At 41.4% G+C, this 19,888-nt stretch overlaps 1 protein-coding gene across 5 annotated transcripts in view; it reads right to left on the bottom strand.

The window, feature by feature from the left end:
• fyn (FYN proto-oncogene, Src family tyrosine kinase) overlaps window positions 1-18,030 on the bottom strand; it is a 149,010-nt gene extending 130,980 nt beyond the window's left edge. For 4 of the 5 annotated variants that reach the window (XM_062979959.1, XM_003215624.4, XM_008121170.3 and 1 more), the window contains exon 1: window positions 17,594-18,029. The gene's annotated coding sequence lies outside the window, so the exon portion shown is untranslated. Of the gene's footprint in view, window positions 1-17,593 lie in introns of all 5 variants that reach the window. The other variant, XM_003215623.4, reaches the window with a different exon arrangement.
• Between the last annotated feature and the right edge of the window lie 1,858 nt (window positions 18,031-19,888).

Here is a 19,888-nt window from a genome sequence, read left to right as displayed (position 1 = left end):
TCTCCTCCAGGTCCAAGGACAGGGAGGCCGGCCACGTGGGTGCGGCAGAGGGAGTGGGCCTGCAGCACCCCCGCCGGTGAGTGGGAGAGACTGAGGGGGACCTGACCGCAGCTGGATCATGGGGGGGGAAAGGACCAAAATAATGTATAAATATTAAAATTAAAATAGTGCCGCTACTTCGCAGATTTTCACTTATCGTGGGTGGTCCTAGAACGCAACCCCCGTGATAAGTGAGGGAACACTGTATTGGTTTGCAGTGATTACCACTGAAATCTAGAACTGAAAGGGAGCAACATTTATTTACTGTTCCCAGAATGTACTTTTCTCCTGCAACACTGATCAACCATTATCTATCCAAACCACAATCAGGCACAAGCAGAATGAGAAAAAATACACAAAAGACAAATAGCTTTGAATTAAATTTGTTCCATGAAAAAGAACAAATCCCTTTAACTGAATCACTGCACTGACATGCTTTATTGGGTACAACTTTACATCTTCCCAGACTTCATTACTGAGATCCATAGAAACACATACATAAAGCATTTCCATGCCTAATGAGTATAGTTGTTTTCTGCCCCTTCTGTTAACATCATTTCATGCCATAACCCTTATAAGATGATATCTCGTAAAGACATGCGGTTAAGGATAACCTTGTGGACTACCACACAAACAAGTCTATTCTTAGGAATAGACTATCATGCTAAATACAGTTCTTATTTTGTGTGGTCAGAAACCTTCCACAGATATATAAACCTCTCTTGCTTAGTTTCCAATATACCTTACAACCTCTGAAGATGCCTGCCATATATGTGGACAAACCTCCAGGAGAGAATGCTTCTGGAACATGGCCATACAGCCTGAAATACTTACAGCAACCCAGTGATTCTGGTCATGAAAGCCTTCGTCAACATACAGAAACTGGAGTTTCTTGTAACAAATGTTTGTATCTACTCCCCAAGATATTTGAAGGTGAAGAAATCAAATTACTAACACGCGATCACTAGATTATGCCATCACACAGGGTTTGTTCACATGCAAGCATGCAGTTTAAACTTAATTCCAACTTTCACTGGGATTTAAGACATTTTACAATAATACTTTATAACAGGGTAAAACCCATATGGAAGAGGTAATTTAATATAGCTGCTGACACCCTTTTATATCTTCCTGTGTAATATTAATGTGATCCAATGAATGGATCCATCTCAGAACCACTTTTCCACAAGCCGCTAATGTGGCAGTGTGGTCTTAATTCTTGATCCTTTCAATTTGTTTCCAATAACAGAGAAAACTCCAATATTCTGCCAACCTAGGGATAGTATAGATCAAAAGCCTGATCCTAAGACCTCCGTGGAAAAGGACGGATCTTGAGACTGAGAAGATTCAAAGCCACACTATACCTTCCCACAGCACAAACTCTTCAGCTGTCTACAACTATCAATAACTTTATGCCTGCAGAACTGGAGCATAAGATAAATGTGTACAGATCAATGAAGCTTCCTTTCTATCAGCGGGGCAGCACCACTAGAGCATCATAAGCCCCTCTAGCTACTGGATCTGGAACTGAGGGTTCCACTATCAAAGAACTGATACCATTCAGAGTGGATAATATTGAGTTACAGGGCCAGCCTTCCCATCAGGCAAAGTGAGTCTGATTCCTAAGGCACAAGAGCAGTAGGAGTGGAGAATATGCTCACGTTACTGGAGCATACTATTTTTCAAATGCCCCTGAACCTGGCATTTGGAAAATAACAGACTCTGCAGATAGCAGTGAATTGGTGCTCCTGGTCTAATTTACCGCCATTTCGCCCTCTATTTCATATTAGGTGGGAGAAAAGCAGTGGAAAAAGTAAATAGGCAAAGTAAATGGCATGGCAATGGCAACATTATGATGGTGGTGACAACACGGCTGTTCTTATATTTGTGCCTCAAGCAGCAAAACGATCCAGAGGTCTAGTTAAGTTGGGGGGGGGGGGGGGGCTAGTACACTCATAATGCAGGAAAAGTAGGTTCACTGATATTTAGTAATAAATGTAAATGGCAACGTTATAGAAGTATACAAATGACTATCAAATCAAACAAATACCTTTGTGTATGGCAACAGCAATATAGATATACCTTCGTTTTTTCTTAAGTGGAAAACACAGAGTGAAGAATTTGTGCTTGATTTCCTTATTTTGAACAAGTTTGATAATAGGCAAAATGTGAAAACGTTCCATGAAATATCTTTTAATAGAAAATAAAAGTTTAAACACATGTTTTGGTTAAGTGCAGGTGTACAGCACCCCTAATGATTGGCTACACATAATTGTTCTCTCTAGAACAGCGACCTATCTTAGGAAGTTTAGAAGACATGTTTCCACAAGTTTATACTGATGTTAAGGTTACCCTGATGTTAATAGGCAACAACTCAGGTATGTTTGCATCAAATGTTTATTTCCAGAACAACTGATTTCCCCCCAGTTTTTTTTAATTTCCTGGAATAATTGAATGCATTTATTGTTGTTGTTGTGTATTTGTTCAGTAGCTTCCGACTCTTTGTGACCTCATGGACCAGCCCACACCAGAGCTTCCTGTCGGCCGTCACCGCCCCCAGTTGCTTCAAGGTCAAGCCAGTCACTTCAAGGATACCATCCATCCATCTTGCCCTTGGTCGGCCACTCTTTTTTTTTCCTTCCAGGATCATGATCTTTTCCAAGGTTTCCTGTCTTCTCATTATGTGGCCAAAGTACTTCATCTTTCATCAAAGTACTTCCCTTATGAATATCAAAACAATTTTTGATCAAATTCTTCTTCTTTTTGGCTTTCTTCAATATTTACTAGCATGCTCAATGAATGAAACTGCGGCAAAAGAGTATGCTATTTCCACAAGTATGATTTAATGTGTGAATATTCCAACACAAGTCAGCTTTAATTCATCTGTTTTCCATTAGCTTAATGGGTATGTTTCCACCCAAAATGATGCCTTATTAATTTTTTTTCCGTAACTCTCTTTCTGCGGCCGCATTATCAGCAGAGCTCTTAAATTCTAACTATACAACAATACTTTTAGTAAGATTTAAAAGGCAATCAAACTCTATTTAGAATATTTTCTTTGTAATTTACCTTAAATAAAGCAATATTTACTTCTGTCTAAATTTCTGAAAAACATCAACAACTCACATGAACTCTGCAAATTACTTTGAGTTTGTTTAGTATTCTCCCTGCCCAAAATATATTTGCATCATTCTCTGCAGCCAAAAAGCACCTCTGATCTCCAGTTTATAAAACTTTCAAGTAAAAAAAATCTTATTTACCTTTAGTGAGTAAGTACTGTTTGATCTAGCTCAGGAACTACAGAACCTTATCTGTCAAGGGCTAAATGCCCTTGGAGATAATCTGTCATGGAGGTGTAGGTGGATATCAGTGACAGGCAAACTTGAGTGCAGTGGTAGACAAGGACAAAGACAGCAAATACTATCTTTCCTATTGTTTTCATTCTGCCAATCTCTTCTCTTTCTTTCCCTCCTCTTTTTGTCATTCTCTTTTTTCCTCTTTCTCCATATCTTGCAGAATTGTGAATTATAGTCACCCCTCCACATTTGCAAGTTTACCTTTTGTGAATTTGATTAATGTGTTCACCATGGGAATGTCCAGGGCTGCATCTACTACACTGTAGAATTAATGCAATTTGACACCACTTTAACTGCCATGGCACAATACTAAGGCTTCATGGGAATAGTAATTCTATAAGATCTTTAAGACTTCTCTGCCAAAGAGTACTGGAACCTCACAAAAGTACCATGTCTCTGTAGCAGTGAGCTATGGCAGTTAAAGTGATGTAAACTGGATTAATTCTACAGCGCAGATTTCACCCAAAGTTCTCCAGAGCAACCTTATGGTCAACTTCTCCCACAACTTTTATTGCCCTGGAGGGATTAGAGACTCCCAGAGAAGTGTTCTCCCAGATTTTTTTAAAAAGTAGTTTTTTTTATTCATGAGTTTTCCACTTTTGCAGAGGCACTGTGCCCCTAACCATAAGAAAGTAGGATATTATTGTAATAGCTTGGATGTAGCTTTTCAAATTAGCCTGGCAGTTAAACTAAACAGTTTGTTCCCTCAAATGCTTTTTTTGTTCTATAATATTTTTTCTTTCATATTGTTGTATTAAGTTCTCTAATCCACATACTATAACAAGATGTAAAAATCTGACATTATTGTTGATACAATGAAATAAACTAATTGCCCAACTTCAAAAATGTAAGTAAATAATGCTTAAAGCCCTATTTTTTTTTAAAAAAAAAGTTCACACAACGTATTTTCTAGAGGGAAGGGTGAGGCTGGTAGGCAATTATCATCTGAGGTGGGCAGATTTCTATACGACAGTTGGCTTAAGAAAATCCCAATATCTGTCAACAAGAGTCTTCCTTAAGCTTCCTACACTATAAAAATGAATAGCTTCTCTACCTGCTGACTCTCAAAGTAGCATATCAAAGGTTTAGTGAAATGACACTAAAAGCTCTTGGATGTAACACAATGGGGGGCCGAACTTGTTTTGCTGACCTCTAGCGTTTTCACTTGTCTCTAAGGAGCAAAGGATCTCATTGATTATTTATATTTTCTTTAACATTCCTGATATTTAACTTTGCACTGTGTATACACATTCTGAAATAGACACTTCAGTACTTATCACAGGAGACAACATAATACAACATGGCCTGGATAATAATCATGTAGGACATTATCAGGTCTGCAGGAGGTTTCAGATGCATTATAAAAGGGGTAAGGCCAATTCAGGGAGTTTCTTTTCTATGAAAGAGAACACATACAAAAAAAAAAAAAGCTGGTTTATACAGGTTCTTTTGCCTCAATTTTTCTAATCAATGGTTTACCCAGGATTTGCCATATGCAGCTTCAATATCTCTCTTTGCAGAGATTGAGTATTCTTTATCCGAAATGCTTAGGATCAGAAGTGTTTTGAATTTTGATTTTTAGATTCTATAATACTTATATTTGCATATACATACAAATAGGTGGAACCCAAGTCTAAACATGAAATTCATTCATACTTCATATACATCTTATATACATGTTCTGAAGTTAATTTGATATAATATATACTTTAAATGTGTGTACTCTGAACCATGAGAAAGCAAAGGAATCACTATCTCAGGCTCCCTTCTGGAGTATTTGAGATTTTGGCATTCTGGATAAGGGATGCTGAACCTGTACTATTTTCTGGACAAACAAGATAGGGAAGGTTGTTCTGTGTGTGCCTTGCTTGTCAATTCCTGAGCACATCTGGAGGAAACAGGATGCTGGATTATGGGGAAACTCTGAAGAATCCTCTTATGTTGTCAGTTGACACTCCTGTTTGTGCAAGAAATTTTCATGTCTCACATGATAAAATAAAACATAAAAACCTGGTAGAATAAAGACTTTCTCAGGCAGTCTCCTGGATTATGTCTCAAATATGTGGTTCCTAGTTCAATAGCTGTGTTATATACATATCTCATAAAAATAGTCCCTACTTGCCAAATATCCACTGAAATTATAAATATCTTTAATGACCTATTTTCATTACAGAACAACAAGTATGTCTCTAATTTTAAAAGGAATATTATATTCCTTGGGGAAGTTCTTCCTGTCTACAGAGTGACTTTGGGAAAGTCACAGTCTCTTAGCCTCAGAGGAAGACACTGGACAAATCTTGGCAAGAAAACCCCATGATAGGTTCACCTTTAAGTCACCATATGTCAGAAATGACACACCACACAATAACTGCCAAAAACAAAACAAAAAATCCTGTGGCCCTTCATTATTGCTTCCTCAACAATAGACACAATACATGCCAGTACTCTTGCAAGTAAATGCACCAGAACTGTATGAGAACTTCAGAGTTAATTCAGTTTCAGTGGTATGAACAAGCACGTCTTTGAAAATCATTTATACTGGTAAAGTGACTAAGGGAAAGAATAAAGTGCTTGCACTTGCAAAACACTTCGTAAAGTACTTTGCACTTTAAAAACAAGGATGTGTTCTAAAAGGTTACCATTTTATCCTAACTGTCATGATTTGATATACTGTAATGGGAGGGATACAAGGGGGGCAGTCTTAACTTGTCCAATCATATTTTTATTAGGCCATAAATCCACTGTAAATCATTTCATGCCATGGATTACAGTATTCATCCTAATGAAGCCCACAGGGCTGTTGGCCACAAGGGTCTCTACTCATAGTGCTCCACCCATATACATTTGGATAACTTCACACAGGCCCTTTAGGCAGCAGAACTGTTGCTTATTAAAACATGCCATAACTGTAAATTCATCATTTTATGCATAAAAGCATTTATTTTAGTAGTCATATGTGCAGACAAAATATGAAAACATTTAAAAAACTATCTCTATCCACGGAATTCAGCACATAATTCCCAGTTTTAAATACATATTTTGGCTACTCAATAACTGCTTCTAAGGAAGGATATTTAATTTAGCAATACCCCATGCAATTTCCTCTTTTACCAAGTAGTAACACTGAAATTGACTCAAACTGTGAGAGCTTAATGTTCAAAACTGAAGGTGCATTCTCAGGTCAGAGGAACAAGTTTACCTCATGACAGTCTGCAGGAAATAATTACCATTCTGATTAAAATCCCAACATGAATTCAATTACTGATATTTGAAAGTATGTTTTCAAAATGTGAGTGTGCCATCATATACACGGATCATATATGCCTGCGAGAGGTGAAAATTTCACCCACGTGTATTTGCAGAAGGCTGCCCAAGGGTAGGCCTCCTCATGGGAACAAAAGTTCCTTAGTATTAAAATAACAAATTCTTAGAATAATTAATCTCTCTTTTCAGCAGCTGAAGTCCTTCCAAACTGAAAGATATGAACTGCACTTGAGAACACTGTTTCAGTTGTGTTACTAGGAACCCCATGTTCTGCTTTACAGAGCCCACAGAGTCTTTATGTTATAGTAAAGGTAAAGGTTTTCCCCTGACATTAAGTTTAGTTGTTGGTGCTCTAGGGGTTGGTACTCATCTCCATTTCTAAGCCAAAGAGCTAGTGTTGTCGGTAGACACCTCCACGGCCATGTGGCCGGCATGACTGCATGAAGCACCGTTACCTTCCCGCTGGAGTGGTACCTATTGATCTACTCACATTTGCATGTTTTCGAACTGCTAGGTTGGCATAACCATCCAGCTCAGCCTCAATAGTCCCATATAGCACACCACGTTATTTTTGCAGAGGACAGCTGATAGTGGCAGTTCCTTTCATGCGTGATTGGAAGGTCTGCTGATACATAAAGACCTAACACGGTGCAAGATGACTAAACTGAGGCTATCCGGCTTTAAATGTATTATGAGATGATGTGACTATGTGCAAGAGACAATGCCGTTGGTCCTTCCTATCTATAGATTCAACTGTCTACGGCCTGAACATGTTTATTTTTTAAAATAATTAAAAACCCTAAATATTTATTTTTCCCTACTTTATATATGAGAGACCACTTTACTACACTACTGTATATATTGGGACTAGGGACCTAGGGACTCAGTGAGGCATGATGAGTCCTGGATCCAAACTCCAGCAGATGCCAACTTTGGCAAAGTGGAAGGCATTAGAAAAATAAGAAGGTAACATTACAGTGAACTGATTCAACCAAGGAAGCTGTTCCTCTGAATTTGCAAGACATGAGCAGAGCTGTCGATACTAGGGGCTTCTGGAGTTCTCTTGCAAATAGAGTAGCCAAAGTTGACTTGATGGCATTTAACAATAATATAAACAATTATATTTTCTCTTTCCTTCCTTCTTGGTTCTTAAACAGAAAGCCTGAGAGAGAAAAATCTGGTATGATTCTACAGGCTGTTTCCAGCATTTTAAGTGTCGTGCAAACCAAATAAAGTGGCTCTTTCACTGCCCTGTGCTCCCAAATCTTAGCTCTTCTTGAGTCATATTTTTAAACCTCAAATATGAGAGGAAGGACTGTCTTGTCCCCTTTTTGCCTTTCTGTTGGCAGGCAAAGACCTTATTATTCAGGCAGGCCTTTGGCAACTGACCATGGTTGCTGTGGAAGAGTCTTTTTACTGGTCTGGTACTGTGGCTTCTTTTATTGGCATGTTTTAAATTGTTTCTTATGTTTGGATCTATTCATGTTTAGATTCATTTGTTTTACACCATTTTATTATTAATACCTTGCATTTCCCCCCCCCCCTTTTTTTTTTTGAGAAAGACAAATTTAAAGCAATGATAAAGTCAATGTGCACAATACAGCAAAATACATGTGTCTGGAGGCAACAAAGCTCAGTGTGATGCTGGCAGACCTATGCTATTAATCGTCTATATCTTCTATATATATAAAAGAGTGATGGAATCAGGGCACTGGACAAAACAACAAAACTACAGGCCCCCCAACCTTGAAATTTGACAACACAACCCATCATCCACGGCTCTAGGTTGATACAACAAAAAGAAAAGAAAAATAAAGTCCTAATTACAGGGAGAGGAATAATTGTTTTTATCCAATTACTGCCAGTTAGAGGGCTAAGCTCTGCCCACTTGGTCTCCTAGCAACCTACTCAGCCCAGGGGACAGGCACAGTTAGGCCTCACTTAGGCCTTTTCCACAGATTATCTGAAATAATAACAGAAGCATAGAATCCAAGTGTTTGGAAAGACCCCTAAGGGCCATCCAGCCCAACCCTTTCTACTATGCAGCAGGACACAATCCAAGCATTCACAACAAATGGACAACGTATAAACACTATACAATACTACACAGGGACATAGACCCCCTCTATCCTCACCACTTTCACAGTACACAAACAACCAAATGCATACTAAACATAAAGACAACCATACAACAGACATTAAATACCACCACTACCTCAACAATTTCTCACCACCACCACCAGACAACGCCACAGCAACGCGTGGCCGGGCACAGCTAGTTACTTATAGAGGGAGTTGGAAACCGTGCCCTAGGTCTTATTCTCCCAGCTACGCTGACTTCCTCTGTCAGAGGCATAAATAAAGGAGGAGGAGAGCGAGCCAGGTGTGGACCTCTAGTAAACTATAGCTGGATGAGAAAGTTTAGCATCCTCATTGTCATACCATTTTTTGGCTCCAAACGTTACCTGTTTGTGTGCTGTGTAGTTTTGTCTTTAGTCTCTTTGACGTCAATGCAGGAAAATTAAAAATATTAATATGTATTTTACTTTGTTCCAACCAATCTTTTGTGCTTCATTTGACCTCAGTCCAAAAATTAATTCCAACCACTAGTCATACTGAATTGACATAATTTTTAGTGTTGTCTTAAATTACTGATTTAAAAACAGGTCTATTGTAGTTGGGATGGACAACCATCTGCATGTTGTTCAATAACTATGCAGTATAATAAAATACTGAACAATTAATGTTTCTTCTTTTTCTGTCACTGAAGAACAATAAACGTGCAAACAAAACAAGTCTCTACAAATTTTTCATTCCGTAAGAAAAACAATTCTGTGGTGTTTCAGAATCTGGATAGGTTCAATCAATGTCTGTCCATGGGCCAGCTGAGTTCAGTGGGATTGCTCTCACGCAAGAAAGAGTAGGATTGTACCCAAATTCAGACAAACTACAACTTCTGGAGAACTGTACAACAACTGGTTTAATGTTAAAAGAACTGTAGTTATGGGGTTGCATTTAAAGCAATTATAAATGGTTACATAATTGCTTTGTGATACAAAGAAGTAGGTGAAGCTAACAACAAGTTATGTGGTAGGTAAAGGTTTTCCCCTGACGTTAAGTCCAGTCATGTCTGACTCTGGGGGTTGGTGCTCATCTCCATTTTTAAGCCGAAGAGCCAATGTTGTCCATAGACACCTCCAAGGTCATGTGGCTGGCATGACTGCATGGAGCACCGTTACCTTCCCGCCAGAGCGGTACCTATTGATCTACTCACATTTGCATGTTTTCGAACTGCTAGGTTGGCAGGAGCTGGGGCTAACAGTGGGCACTCAATCCGCTCCCGGGATTTGAACCTGGGACCTTTCAGTCTGCAAGTTCAGCAGCTCAGTGCTTTAAACACACTTTGCCACCAGGGCTCCACCGGGGTTATGTGGTACAGATGCTAAAATGCAAAACCCAAAGCAACTTGGGCTCAGGTAACCTGAAGGATGATCTCCTCTAATACATCCCCATACAAATTATAAGATGGTTTACAAATAATAATAATAATAATAAAAAACAACTTTATTTAGATTCCACCCTATCTCCCTAGGGGGACTCAGGGCGGATTCCAACATACAAAATGGCAAACATTCAATGTCTTAATAAAACAAACACATATTGACAAAATAATCCAGAATAATCCCACATGTGAACATAAAATTAGAACCTAACATCAATAAATTAAACAAAAGTAATCAAACAAAATTATATAACGACATAAAACCTAAACATAAAACATCCACATTGATTTATAGACCACTAGCTGTGCCCGGCCACGCGTTGCTGTGGCTTTTTTTAGGTGGTTCTGTGTCTTAGAGGGGGGGAATCCTTTGTTGGGAGGTGTTAGGTGGCCCTGATTGTTTCCTGGATGAAATTTCTTTGTTTTCAGAGTGTTGCTCTTTATTTTGTGTTTTGAGATGAAAGAGTGATGAGTACCAAATGGGTTTGGACCTTCAAAGAGTGGGTGTTTCCCTGTTTTGGGGGGGGAATCCTTTGTTGAGCATAAGAACGTAGAGACGTGGATGAGGGGTTGTATTGTCAATTTTCTAGGTTGGGGGGCCTTTAGTTTTGTTGTTTTGCCCGGTGGAGCGACATCATTATCCTTTTATATATATAGATGTAATAATTTTTTTTTTCGTGTCAGGAGCAACTTGAGTTGCTTCTGGAGTCCGACATAATAATAATAATTTTGTTTCTTACCCACCTCTCCCTGCAGCTTGAGGCGGGCTCCAACACAATTAAAAAACACAAACATTGCAAAAATTCAATAAATATACATATTTCCGCAAAAGATCCACATTAAGGCTGAAATCATCTGCAGTATGGAGCTCCCAGATGGTGTAGTGGACTAAGTAACTTGAAGGTTGGGTTGCTGACCTGAAAGCTGCCAGGTTCGAATCCCACCTGGGGAGAGCACGGATGAGCTCCCTCTATCAGCTCCAGCTCCATGCAAGGACATGAGAGAAGCCTCCCACAAGGATTGTAAAAACATCAAAACATCCGGGCAACGTCCCCTGGGCAACGTCCTTGCAGACGGCCAATTCTCTCACTCCAGAAGCGACTCAAGTTGCTCCTGACACAAAGAATGAATATATATATATATATATATATATATATATATATATATATAACTAGCTATGCCCGGCCACGCTTTGCTGTGGTGTTGTCTGGTGGTGTTGGTGAGAAATTGTTGAGGTAGTGGTGGTATTGAATGTCTGTTGTATGGTTGTCTTTATGTTTAGTATGCACACTGAAGTGGATTATATGGCAGTGTGGAGTCACGATAATCCAGTTCAAAGCAGATAATATAAGATTCTAAATGGGTTATATAGCTGTGTGGAAGGGCCTTGAGTCTACACTGCCATGTAATCCAGTTCAAATTTGATAATCTGTGGAAGAGGCCTAAGTGAGGCCTAACTGTGCCTGTCCCCTGGGCTGAGGAGGTTGCTAGGAGACCAAGTGGGCGGAGCTTAGCCTTCAAACTGGCAGCAATTGGATAAAAACTACTATTCCTCTCCCTGTAATTAGGACTTTATTTTTCTTTTCTTTTTGTTGTATCAACCTAGAGCCGTGAATGATGGGTTGTGTTTTCAAATTTCGAGGTTGGGGGGGCTGTAGTTTTGTTGTTTTGTCCGCTGCCCTGATGCCATCACTCTTTTATATATATAGATTCTCTTAATTCGTCTGCCAAATGACGTAATTTTCAAAGCTACTAAAGCTACTAAAGAAAGGGACTTTTCAGTGGTGGCACCTTAGTTGTTAAATGCCTCACCAAAGGGGTTTGTTGTGCCTCAGTTATATTGAAAACCTTTTTGTTTTGGATCTCTTTCTTTTTAAAAAAAAAAACTGTCAAAAGCCCTTTGACATTCATGGGGTCACCAGAAGTCAACAGATAACTTGAAGGCACAAACACTATTTTTCAGATTTTTACGGTACGGCTCTGTTTTGTTTTGGTTTCATTCTGCTTAAAACTTTTAAAGGTAAAGGTTTTCCCTTGACATTAAATCTAGACATGTCCAACTATGGGTGGTGGGGCTCATCTCCATTTCTAAGACGAAGAGACGGCGTTGTCTGTAGACGTCTCCAAGGTCATGTGGCTGGCATGACTGCATGGAACGCCGTTACCTTCCTGCTGGAGCAGTACCTATTAATCTACTCACATTTGCATGTTTTTGAACTGCTAGGTTGGCAGAAGCTGGGGCTAACAGCTCACCCTGCTCCACGGATTCAAACTGCTGACCTTTTGGTCAGCAAGTTCAGCAGTTTAATCCGCTGCGCCATCGGGGGCATGTCTGTGTGTGTCTGTATGTGTGTGCAGAGCAGGTCCAAGGTAATTTTAAAGTATAGGCGAACAGAAATGTTGGTGCCCCCCCCCCCCCAAACCAATCACTGAAAAATAAAAGCGCTGGATAAGCGAAAATGTTGGATAATAAGGAGGGATTAAGGAAAAGCCTAAATAAAGAACAACACTCTGAAACCTGGGAAAATCCAGACAGGAAGCCATCAGGGACAGCAAACACCTCCCAATAAAAGATTCTCCCAGGCAAGAGGAAGCCAGGCCTTGAAGCCACAGGGCCATTAAATGCTAATCAAGGTGATTAATTACAACATCCACACCTGCCTCCCAACAGACAAGATCTCTTTCTCCCACCCTGGACATTATTCCACAGACAAATAAACCCCACTTGCCTTGCTTCCCACAGATGACAGTGGACTCTGGAGTGCCCGGCGCGGGCTCCTGAGTGCCCAGCGCTGCCTCCGGAAGGCCCGGCGTGGGCTCCAGAGTGCCCGGTGCCGGCTCTGGAAGGCCCGCCTGGCCCACTGGAAGGCCCGACGCGGGCTTCCAGAGCCTGCGCTGGGCCCTCCGGAGCCCGCGTTGGGCCTTCCAGTGGGCCGGGCAGCCCGAAGAAGGCCCGCAAAAGGAGGCGGGGGGTGGCGCCATCCTCCTGGGGGCATCAACTGTGCCCCCGGAATGATGGCGCCACAGGCAACCGCCTAAATGGCCTCGCCGGTGGACTGCCTCTGTGTGTGTATGTATATATAAATTTGTTTTGTACTTTACGTTTTTAAGTTTGACTGTGAAATCCTTACATGAAAAGAAGTAAAAGACAAAATAAGAACACAAAACCCTAATTTCTGTGCATTATAACACTTCACAGTAACTGAAAGGGACGGAGAAGACAAAGCTGTGTATGTCCTTGCATTTCACCAACCTTTCATTTTATCATATAGATTCATTAACAGAGAACAAATCACACAAAATGAAATATATTAACAAATAGAAAGGCAGTGTTGTGCTGTTAAAATTATTCTATTTTCTCTGCCCACTGTCTCTTGAATGAACTCTACCACACTCCCCAAATGTGCTTTTAAACAGAAAAGCACACACATATGAATACATCAATTTTAAGTGTCAAGATACATACGATTAAGGATTGAGTCAAGCTCCTGATGCAGCAGAAACCTGATTCACTCATTTAAAAGAGAGAGTTGGCTTAAGCCTAGGTTGTTTCCCTGCAGGCGCAGCAAAAATGCTGGTACCCATGGTGCAGTGATCAAAATCCCTCACTAGGCTAAAGAGACTGAGAACAGATAGAGAGGAGAAAGAAGCGAAGAAGAGAGACAAAAAGCATAGGGATGTGTGAGTGTGGGAGCTTTCTTTAAGACTTTACCACCCTTGAGCATCTTGTAGATGTCCTTTCCCCCCTGTCAAAGCCCTCTTTGTCACACATACAAAATCCTGCACGATTGATTTGCAACAGGGGGTGGGAGACCTTTTATTTATTATTTCTCCCACTCCCCCTTTTCGCAGTTAAGTTGCAGCAGATAAAAGCATGGAGGTGGATCTCAAATGAGTAGAAATCATCAGCTCCTTTGAATTAAGGAGGTGGAGACCTGGCAATTTTTCGGGGTTTTTTTTTTTTAATTGCATAGGAGCTCAAAAGGAAAAGGAAAAAAGAATGGCAGCATGTGCCTGTAGAAAACCCAGCTGTACAAGAAGGCCCATCAATTATTAAAGCATTACATCACCACAAGTCATTAGCACCCTTTTCTACATTCAACATGCCATACAGAATGTTACCTAATTGATCCTGGCACAATGCAATACATTCCCATCAGGGGTTGCCAGAGGTTTCGCCCCCTGATTTCGCTTTTCAGAAGCATATGCCAATCTAAACAGGCGTCAGCTCTTCGTTCAGAAAAGCCCCAGCTCCATGCCACTCTGCCACCCCTTCCCTAGAGCTCCCTGTTTTTGGAAGATGTAGTCATGGGGCAGCAATAGTCCTTGTCCCACCACAAGCAACAGGGGCCAATTCCACCCAGTGGGGGCCAGATAATCACACGAACAGCCTAGCCCAAGTATGGGCACACTTCGTCCCTCCAAGTGTTTTGGACTTCAACTCCCACAATTCCTGGCCTCAGAACCCTTCCTCCCCCCCCCCCCGAGGCCAGGAATTGTGGTGTTGAAGTCCAAAACACTGGGATGGACAAAGTTTGCCCATGCCTAGCCTAACCTCTGTTTTCCGATGGGCCATACTACTCCATTCCCCTATACCATCTTGCCATAAGCTGGGGTTTGGCTACAGGACTCCCATGGGTCCCAAAATCTGTGGGTGCTAAATCCCATTATATACAATAGCATAGTAAAATGACAACTCAAGGTGAGATTTTTATATGGTGTGGGAGGGGAGATATTTTCAAGCATTTCACAGGTGGAATAACATACTAAAATGAAATTGGCTTTTAGAATCAAACCCTAGCAGATACAAGGAACCCACTGTATTAGGCATCTATATATATATAAATACACACACTAGACATATATTTCAGATTGTAGGCCTGTGACAGGACCTATTGTTTTTCCTAAAGTGGCGTTATATACATTGGTTGGGTTTTTTTAACTAAACAACAATAATGATAATAATGAAAAAAGAGATAAACACCTCAAATTTCATGGATCAAGGGATGAATCAAGAATATACCTATAGTATGCCTCATTAAAGGAATACCCCAGAATCCCGTGTGGCAAGGAATCTATTGGCCTGCTTGTGATTCCATGTGCCATATTAATATCAGGCAAAGCTTGTGTGATATAAGTCCATTGTGGCAGGCAGACTCTGGATGAGAAGTTGCTGGTTTTACCCTTTTCCATTTACAGTTGTTCCTCTGTATCTATGCACTCCATCATCCATATGTGGTTTGAAAATATATATTTTTAAATCCACCTTGAGTTGTCATTATAGCATGTCACTGCATGTAATGGGACTTGAGCATCCAAAGATGTTGGTATCCATAATAATATATTTTATATTACATAAATATAATATAAATATAATAGATTTATACAATATAATACTATTTATATACTACATATAATTACATTTATATAATATAAATATAATACAAATGGTGTATACTTTCTATAATATAATATCCATGGAGCCCAACCCTAGTAGATGCACCAAGGGCCCACTGTGTGCGATGCACAATGTGGTGGGTTGCATGGCCCATCTGCCATGGAGAAGCAAGGCTGTTGGTGTGACTGACAGGCCATGCAACCCCATCCCATACATCACCCTATACATCTGATATGGTGGGCCCTTGGTGTATTAGGTGTGTTGGGGTTTGATTTTAGGACCCCCTCGGATCCCAAAATCCATGGATGCTCAAGTCCTATTACATACAGTGACATAATGACAACTCAAGGTGCAACTCCATGCACAGATGGAGTAATATACTAAAATATCAATTAAAAATATATATTTTCAAGGGATGTATAGAATGTGGAACCTGTGGATGTAAACTCCATGGATAAGGAGGGCCAACTGAAAGTGCACCCCACCATGGAGATGGCACATGGAAGCTCACAGCAGGTACCTAGATCCCTTGTCACTGGGGGAGTTTGGTTTCAGGATCCTTGTGGATCCCAAAATCTGTGGACACTCAAGCCCCATTGTATATACAGTAACATACGAAAATGACAACTCAAGGTGGGAATTCCTCCACCCCATTAGATTATTTTCATGCCATGCATGGATGGACTGCCCTCCTAAAATGACAACTCAAGGTGGGATTGTAAAAAAATATTTCCAAGCCACGGATGGAGGGATCCACATCCTAAAATGACACAACCCAAGGTGGGATTGTGTTGTCGAAGGCTTTCATGGTCAGAATCACTGGGTTGCTGTGAGTTTTCTGGGCTGTATGGCCATGTTCCAGAAGCATTATCTCCTGACATTTTGCCTGCATCTAAGGCACGCATCCTCAGAGGTTGTGAGATGTTTGGAAACTAGGCAAGTGGGGTTTATATATCTGTGGAAGGTTCAGGGTAGGAGAAAGAATTCTTTATCTGTTTGAGGCAGGTGTGAATGTTTCAATTGGCCACCTAGATTAGCATTGAATGGCCTTGCAGCTTCAAAGCCTGGCTACCTGGGGAAATCCTTTGTTGGGAGGTGTTGGCTGATTTTGATTGTTTCCTGTCTGGAATTCCCCTATTTTTGAGTGTTGTTCTTTATTTACTGTTTTGATTTTAGAGGTTTTTTTAAAAATACTGGTAACCAGATTTTGTTCATTTTCACAGTTTCCTCTCCCCAACTCCCCAGTCCACGGCACTGGTCAGTTGTGTGGATTATTGAATTATGATGTTCGATGTTTTTATATATTTTATGTATTAATTTCGGAATGTAATTTTATGCTATGTATCATTGTGTTTTTAGAGCTCGATCCCCATGTAAGCCGCCCTGAGTCTCTTTGGGGAGATGGGCAGGATATAAAAATAAAGCTGTTGTTATTATTATTATTATTCTGTCGAAATTGTCCACATGCTTGCAGATTCCAATGGCTTTCAAGGTGGGATTTCTTCTGCAATCAATTCAAGCTATGCATAGCGTGGTACAAAACCTGTGGATACCGAGGGTCAACTGGAAATGGGAAATAACATAGTGGGGGATCATATATATGTGTGTGTATTTGTGGAATATATTTTTTAAAATCTTGCATGGATGGGTGTTTGAATCCGTGGATAGGGAGGCCTTTTGCCTTTTACCAGCCTTCCTACCCCAGTGGCCTTTTACCCCTACAAGAGCTCCCTGAAAGTGTGAATGTTTGTGGAATTTTTTTTTAAAGTCCTGCATGAGTGGGTGTTTGAATCCGTGGATAGGGAGGCCTTTTACCTGCCTTCCTACCCCAGTGGCCTTTTACCTCACAAGAGCTCCCTGACACATTTCCATGCCAAGCGTGGGGCGCCTTGGCATGGAAAGGACCCACCCATTCTCTGGTGGGCTTTGAAAGGGAGGGAGGCTTTTTCCAAAAAGGGAGAGAGGCTGGAGATCCCGGTGTGGCGGGCTTTCCTTGCAAAGGGGGCTGGCGACTCTTCCCACTGGGCTCCTTACCTCCTCAATCTCTGTGAGGGCGGTGGCAAGAAGAAGAGCAGCAGCAGCAGCAATCAGCAGAGAAGGCGTCGTCGTCGTCGTCGTTTTCCCCCTTCGTCTTTCTCTCCAAGACCGAAATCACAAGGGCGGGGAGGACTGGGACGTCGAATCCTGGAGCAGCAGCAGCTTTAGCTTTGTCTGGCGCGTGCTACCTCCTGCCCGGGGAAACGGAGACGGGCTCGCGCTTCTCTCACTCTGCCCGCTTTCCCTTATGGCATGTATCCCCTTCTTTGCTGAAGATTCAAGCCCAAGCGGCCTCGCTCTGCCTCTTCTCCTCCTCCAGCAGGGCTCCTGACAGATGGCGCAACCGCAGCAGCCTCTGAAGCGGCAGCAGCAGCAGCATCGCTCTCCGGCTCCCCGCGCTGCCCTCTCGCGTCCGCTTTCCAGCGCTGGAGCTGAGAGAGAAGGGAGGGGCTCCTGACAATGAGATTGACACCCCAGGCTGGCCAATGGCGAGGCGGGCCCGGGAGGAGATTCCGATCTTCATTGGTGTAAGCGAGGCGAGGCGGGCACTCTTTGCAACATCATCTCAGGGTGGTGGGGCGGGTCTCTCTCTAGCGTAGGAGAGGGGGTTCTTTCCAGCCGCCCGGTTAAAGGGAAAGGAAACACAGAAGAGGAGGGGGGGGGGGGAGGTTTCCTTTTCCATCCTCTTTGTAATGCTGTTAAAGGGAGGGAAGCATAGAGTTGGAAAGCCCCAGCCTCTTTGCAACCACAACCACCGCCTGCTCCTCCCTTCTCCAATCCAAGCAGGATTAGGAGGACACCGACATTCTGGACCACTCTTAAACAACCACCATGTCAGGCTACACAGAGAAGCCATTGAGATCCACAAGCATGTGGACCATTTCAACGGAAAGGAGGGAACTGTGAAAATGAACACAATCTGGTTTCCAGTATTAAAAAAATAACTCTAAAAGCAGCACAGTAAATAAAGAACAACATTCTGAAAACAGGGAAATTCCAGACAGGAAACAATCAGGGCCAGCTAACAGCTCTTAATAAAGGATTCCCAACAAAGGATTCCCCCAGGCAGGAGGAAGCCAGGCTTTGAAGCTGTGAGGCTATTCAATGATGTCCAATTACAACATTCACATTTGCCTCCAACAGATAAGAGTTCTTTCTCCCACCCTGAACTTTCCACAGATATATAAACCCCAATCGCCTAGTTTCCAACAGACCTCACAACCTCTCAGGATGCCTGCCATAGATGCGGGCGCAACGTCAGGAGAGAATGCTTCTGGAACATGGCTATACAGCCCGGAAAACTCACAGTAACGTAATATTAGGATGTTTATTTTTTATTAAGATCTGTGTCTATATATATATATATATATATATATATATATATATATATATGCACCCACATTTGTTTCTATTTATAGTATCAATATTTAATTTATATACACCTAAATTAAAAATAAATATATATCTATATATTTAGAGATATAAACCCCACTTGCCTAGTTTCCAACTTACCTCACAACCTTTGAGGATGGCTGCCATAGATGTGGGCGAAACGTTAGGAGAGATGCTTCTGGAACATGGCTACACAGTCAGGAAAACTCACAGCAACCCAGTGATTCTGTTTTTTAAAGCAAACAAGAAATATTAATTTTTAAAAAAATTTAATTAAAAGAATAGGAGGTAATACTGGGATGTTTATCTTGCATCATCATCATCACTACTACTACCAGTTTTATCATTTATTTATTTGTTTCTTTTTAAATAAAAAATAAATATTAGGGTTTTTTATTTTTATATTTATTTTAAAATGAACAAATATTATAAATTATTTTTTAAAATTCAAAAAATAAATTTCTTCTTTTTAAGGAAGGGCTGTTGGAATATTGCTTTAATGAGGCACTAGAGTAGTGATTCCCAAAGTGGGCGCTACCGTTACCCAGTGGGCGCTGGAGCGATCCAGGGGGGCGGTGATGGCACCTATTAGGACACAGGGATGGGGCCAGAGGAGGGGCAGGGCCTCTGCCCAAGTGCTGGAGACAGGGCTGAGCACCTGAGGCACCTGTTAGGACGCACAGGGGGCGGAGCTAGAGGAATGGGCATGGCTTCTTCCCAAGAGTCCAAGACACGGTTGAGAATCTATACCTCTCCTGAGGCGCTTGTTGGGACACAGAGGGTGGAGCTAGGGAAGGGGGCGGGGCCTCCTTCCAAGAGCCCGAGACAGGGTTGAGCCTCTATACCTCTCCTGATGGGATTTTGGCCTGCATAAAATAGGAGTATAGTGTCTAAGGAAGT

Source organism: Anolis carolinensis, chromosome 1, assembly GCF_035594765.1.
Source record: "Anolis carolinensis isolate JA03-04 chromosome 1, rAnoCar3.1.pri, whole genome shotgun sequence".
NCBI lineage: Eukaryota > Metazoa > Chordata > Lepidosauria > Squamata > Dactyloidae > Anolis > Anolis carolinensis.
This window is presented reverse-complemented; position numbering and strand designations above follow the sequence as displayed.